The sequence below is a fragment of the Lissotriton helveticus genome, chromosome 1_1 (assembly GCF_964261635.1).
Source record: "Lissotriton helveticus chromosome 1_1, aLisHel1.1, whole genome shotgun sequence".
Lineage (NCBI taxonomy): Eukaryota > Metazoa > Chordata > Amphibia > Caudata > Salamandridae > Lissotriton > Lissotriton helveticus.
The window spans coordinates 1,700,974,696-1,700,980,706 of NC_136057.1; positions in this window are offsets into that span (position 1 = coordinate 1,700,974,696).

Sequence of the window (6,011 nt, forward strand, 5' to 3'; positions counted from 1 at the left end):
TCGTGAAAGTTAAGGAGCCTTGCAATGATCGGGCGAGGTCGCTCCCCAACTGGCGGTTTCTGCGTCAAGGTGCGATGCGCGCGCTCCACCACAAAGCAGCTCGACAGGGCGTCCGGGGGCAGCCAGCTCTCCAGCCACCGAGATAGGAAGACATCCATGGGCCCTTTCTCACAGTCCTCCGGAAAGCCAACAAAGCGCAGGTTGTTCCGTCGCGCCCGCCCCTCGGCATCCTCCACCCGCAGTGCCAGGCCTCGTTGAGTCTGTTCCATGTCGGCAATCTTCTTCTTAAGGACGCCAACATCACCCTCTACTGTCGTGACCCTGGTCTCCGTCTCCGTTATGCGAGCGACTGCGTTGCGGAGGTCCTGGCGCAGAAGCATCACATCGGATCCCACCGCTCCAATTTTCGCATCTAACATATCACGGGACTGATTGATGGCCGTCAGCAGCGCCGCGTTGTCCGGTCCAGTACTCTGGCCCCCACTAGCCGCTCCAGCACTTCCACCGGGGCCGGTAAATTTGTCGATTGGCCCAGTCTTTGTGGCGCCCGTGCCCCTGGTCATGGCGGCGGCGGCAGAGGCGACCCACCAGTAGCACGCACCTGTAGGGGGGTCGCACCGCTCGAGGGTCCCCCACTCAGGCCCCAGCCGGGGCGGCCGAAGCACACCAGTCCACTCAGGATCTCGCCGTCGCCGAGCCGTCGGTCACAGGGAGGGACTCAAGTCGTGCAGCCCCGCCAGATCCCAGCGCATGGAAGCCTCTCCCCAGGTGTCCGACTCCTCCGATCTATGCCAGTGGGACCAGCGAGCCCCAATGTACGCAGGGGCACAATGTCCTGCACTTGCTCCTGCGCAGTTCGGCGGTCCCCACAGCGGGCTGGCACCCGGGCCACACCGATCTCACCGGCACCCCCGGCTCGTCACGGGCACTGGCCGCCCCCGCCCGACTCGGTCCACGAGGGCGGAGGGCGCAGCGCGCACCGACGGCCTGGCACCGCGGTTGGCCGCAGGGAAGAGCGCCGTGTCCGCCGGCAGCAGAATGCGCCAAAGGATGCAGGGCGCTGCAGGCGCCAACAGCGGAGGGTCCCAGGATCAAAGGGTCCACGATGTGCGGGGGCCGCCAAACTCGAGGCCCCGGCTCCGCTGAGGTCAGGAAGGCCGCAGCTCCACCAGGGCACCCACAGAGGCACGGGCCCCCACCGCTGGCAGTGTGGGGAGAGATAGGGCACTCCTCAATGGGCCGCCGGTAGTGGGTAGCCCCGGAGCGCCGTCTGGGAGCGGCGCCGTCTGCCCCGGGTCCGGCCCGGGTACGCCAAAATTGAGGCCCCGGCCTGTCCGGCGGGCACCAGGCCGCTCGCTTCACCCACTCGCCTCTTCGCGCCAGATGGACTCCGCGCTTCGTGTCGGGCACCGGACGGCTCCCAGCGACGTCCGCTCGGGTCTCCTCGGTCGTGGCACACTCCGTAGGGTTCAGGGACCAGGATAATACCAGGATAAGTGTCGGGCCGGCGGGAGCTCTAGCAAGCCACGTCCGCCATGATCGCCCGCTAAGCCACGCCCCCTGTATATTCTTTTTTAGTTGTTTATATTTTATTTCCTGAATATCTTTACATTTTTTGACATAAATATATTTTTATAACAAAAAAATAATGTTTTTTTAGATTTCTTATATTTTTTGTGAAATACACAATATGTTATATATTTTTTTAATATTTGTTCACATATTTTCCAACATTTTTGTAAATACAGTACTTTTTAAAAAACATATACATTTGTTATATATATATCTTTTGTTACAACAGGTTTTATATGTTTTTTAAAGTATATTAAATATATAGTACTATAGTATATTATTTCTTGTATTTATAGTACTATTTACATTATACTTTACATTATAATTTATATTTTCTTAGTACATTTATTGAAATTCTACACCTATTTTTGGACATTGTTACATATTTTATTTTATCTTTTTACAATTTATGGTTAAAGTCCCATTGTTTTAAATAGGGGGATAGTCTTATTTTATTTTGATTCATCACCCAATTTTCATACCCGCTAAGTGGACTTTTGTAGTCTATTTCTGTCATTTTTCATCAGATTTCCTCGGAGCGAGTCCCAATTACTTGCTGCTGATTGTTTGATAAGGTAAGTAGTTTTTTCTATTAGGTTTTTCGGGTGGCCTTTCTGACAGTATCGTAATGTGCCGGTCGGATTCCTTTCCGCCCGTCTATTTGCAATAAAGATTGTCAGAAAGGCATCCAACCTGCCATTGTGACTGGCTTCCGATGGGCTCGGAGAGCCCATTTGCCAGTCAGAATGCTGTCAGTAATCCCAAGGGCGGCTCTTTCGGTCTGAGGGATTACGATGTTGGATTTCGGCAGCCTTTGTGTGCCGGCCTTTCATACACAAAAAAGGCTGTCGGAACTCGACTTTGGGGGCCCCCTGCAGGGTCCCCATGGGTGCACAGTCTCCAGTTGGCACCTCAAAGTGCCTGCTATGGGGTGCAGGGATAAACTGCACCTCCTATTTTACAATAGGAGCATGTATTCCAGCCGGAATACATGCTCCCATTTTAAAGTATAGGCATGCGACCCAACAGTATTCAGTTGTATTCTAATTACCTTCATGACACCGCTGGCAGAGAGGAAACTCATAACATGTGTGGCGGACTGCAGCAGTCCTGCCAAGCATATTACTGCCTCCTCATCACCGCTGCAACACTGCCACGGAATGGGGGTTCCCTGGCAGGCAGTGGCGAGGCAATGGCGGTCCGAATGCCCATATTGTAATAGTGCAGTTGGGGGACCACCCCGCCATGCCTCCATAAGTTTGGTGGCACGTGGACCACCAGACTTGTAATAGAGCCTTTAATGCAGATTGTTAGAGATGTCGCCAAGTGCTTTGATTGAAATGGTCGTAGCAGCTGTGTCTGTTTAGTGCTGTTTGTATCATAGCTTATTCAAAGTCAAGTATTATTTTATGTGGGGAGTAGTTTTTTTTATTTTAATCTGATTTAGTAGCTTGTGGTAAGTGCTTCTTTGTTTATTATGTAGCAAGGCATATATATGAGGGGTATAATGGTGTTTTGATATTCACCATGTACAGTCCATACATTTGGGGTGTTCTATCCATCATCCATGTTTGACGTTGGCTTAGTTTTAATAAATTGTCTGCTGTAGCAAATATATTCATGTGTTTGTCATGATTACGGTTGTCATATAAAAGGAAGGGATCATCATTATGGGCCTTATTACGAGTATGGCAGTCCATAAGACTGCCGCACTTGATGTGGCGATCTGACCACCGTCACACTGCGGGCCCCCCTGCGGTATTACGAGTGTGGTGGTCGGACCACCACAGGCCTGCTGTGCCCGCCCATGCAGCGGTTAGGGAGCCGCAATATGTTGGCGGTGCGGCTGTGGCAATGCTGAGCATTTTACGAGTTATCTGTTCGCCGCCTCCTTCATGGCGGTGAGCCTGCCATGAAAAGGGTGGCAAAGAGGCATGCTACCACTGGGCCTGGGGCTACATTCTGGGAGCACAACATTTGCCCCCCCGGATTTGCACCCTCAGTTCCTTCAGGGTGTGGCATGTATGCCACACATTTTGCCGGAACGTGCAGTAGGTGCTTTCACGGCAGCGGTCTGCATGTTAGGCTCTCCCATGAGCTTAACTGGCCAACGAGGTCATATCGCTGCTGCAACACCCGGCTGCCATGGATTACAGTCATAATCCGTCAGGTGCACTACGGCCTTATCGATCCTCCAGTGGATGGCGGTTGCAGCCCGCTAAAGGACTACCAAATCTAGAATAAAGCCCTATGTATGGTGGTTACGTTTTTACCAACTTGGATGTCTTGGTATCTATTTGGGGTAGAATGAGTATCACTGGTAGTGATCCTTTGATGTGTTAAGGTACTTTAGGGAGTATATATTTTAGAATTTCAGTACTAGTTTTTGCCTCTTTTAAATCTTCACGTGCATGTCTAACTTCGATTTCAGTGACATTTGGTTGTGGTTGTGTTCCCTGACATTAATAACAAAATACTTTTCAATAGTAACCCTCCCATAACAAGCATTAGAGTAGTATTTTGTATATTTTCAATTAACATTCTTGTAATTGTAATCAGCATTTATAGTGTGCACTGTGACCCTACGGGTATCCTGGCGCTTGGACACATGAGATCAGCTAACCTCTGAGTATATTGGAGGGCACAGGGTCAGTGAAGCTAAAAGGCCACAGCCACAGACTTAGGCCCTAGGAAAGAGCCAAGTCTTTAGCTTCTTTCTGAATGGCGACAGATTTTCTATCTGTCTAAGTTCGGCTGGGAGTTTGTTCCAGGCCGAAGCTTCTGCAATACTGAAAGCCCTGCCTCCTGATCTGACTCTTCCTGGATACTCTCACCAGTTCAGCTGAGGAGGAGCGAAGGTTACGAGAGGGGACATACCATTCGAATCTGCTCTGTAATGGCTTGGGCCCAAGGCCATGCAGAACATTAAAGACTATGCATAGCGACTTGAACTGTATCCTCTGCATAACTGGAAGCCAGTGGAGCTCAGCGAGGGCCTGCGAAGCCAATGAATGGCGTGATCTCATTAAAGCTAGCTTGGCCACCATCAACTGGATTCTCTGGAGTCTCCCTATCAGATATTTAGGAGACTCCAGCAGCCATGCGTTGCAGTAATCCAGTCGGCTCAGGACAATACTCCCTACTACCAATGATCTGGCCTGTTTAGGGAGCAGTGGAAGGATCCTTCTGAGCACTATCATCAGAGTGAAGGAGCCACCAACTATCTTCATTACTTGAGATTCTAGACTCAAATTGCCATCAAAGCTGACTTCTAGATTGCGTACTACCTTGGCGGGAATCAGTGGAGCTGTCACCGGTAGTGGCCAAAACCCAGTAGGTAGTGGAAGGGGAACCTTCACAGCTGAGCAACACAGGATATCGTTTTTTTCCCCATTGAATTGCAAGTAATTATTTTGTAGCCATGATGCAATGTCTTGCAAACAGTCAGGATTTTTTTCCAGTGAGAGTGACTAGTGGCCTTCTAGAGACAGAATCAATTGGGTGTCATCAGCATAATTCACAAGGCTGAAATTATGTGATTTGATGACAGCAACCAAAGTCCTCATGTAGATGTTAAATAAAATAGGGCTGTTAGCAGACCCCTGTGGCACACCATGCTGGACATTCATGAACTGTGATTGGTACGGGGGAAGAGCAACTGCCTGTTGCCTCTCGGAGAGGTAAGATTGAAGCAACGCCAGTGCCAGCCCTCTTGATGCTTGTGCTTTCTTGGCTGTAAGTGTCACCCATCTGTGAGAGTAATTGTTTGCCTTTCTGTGATGTAATACTACTTGCTCTTCCTGTCATTCTGTCTGAAAATAATTTAATAATATAGTTAAATAAGGTGTAGGAGTTTACTTTTTATTTGCTAATTTAATATTACAACAACCATTTTATACTAACATATGTGCTGTGAATTTTAATTTCAGTTCCCTTTTTTAGTTTACATTGAAGCGGTTTCATTGTGGGTCAGGTGATTTGTTTTCTGTTAGGGAGAAGGGTGAATAAGTTAAATTTTTTGATGTTTATGTTTGGATAGTTTGTAGGGGTTAGGGTTTTTAGTTTTATGCTTTAGGTTTAAGGGTTAGCTGATGTTTAAAAGTGAATTGATTTTACTTACTTTTTACGTTCCTTTTTCCAGGTGTTTGGTCTTTGAGTTCTATTGGTGGTTCTGTAGGTTGTAGATTGTGTTGTACTTTTTCCGTTTGGTAACTATATAAAAATAGAAAGTTTAGTTAGCTATTTGTACTTTAACATTTTTAAGTAGGTTAATTTTGGCTATGTTAATGTTGTGCTTACTTTTGAAGGTAGGTGCATATTTTCTTCTAGTTTTCTGTTTTGGTTTTCTGCGGGCAACTTGGCCGTGTCTTGTTGTCTTGTATCATTAGTGTTTTTGGTGTATTAAGTGTTGAAATGCTCTGCTCCTTGTATATTGCATG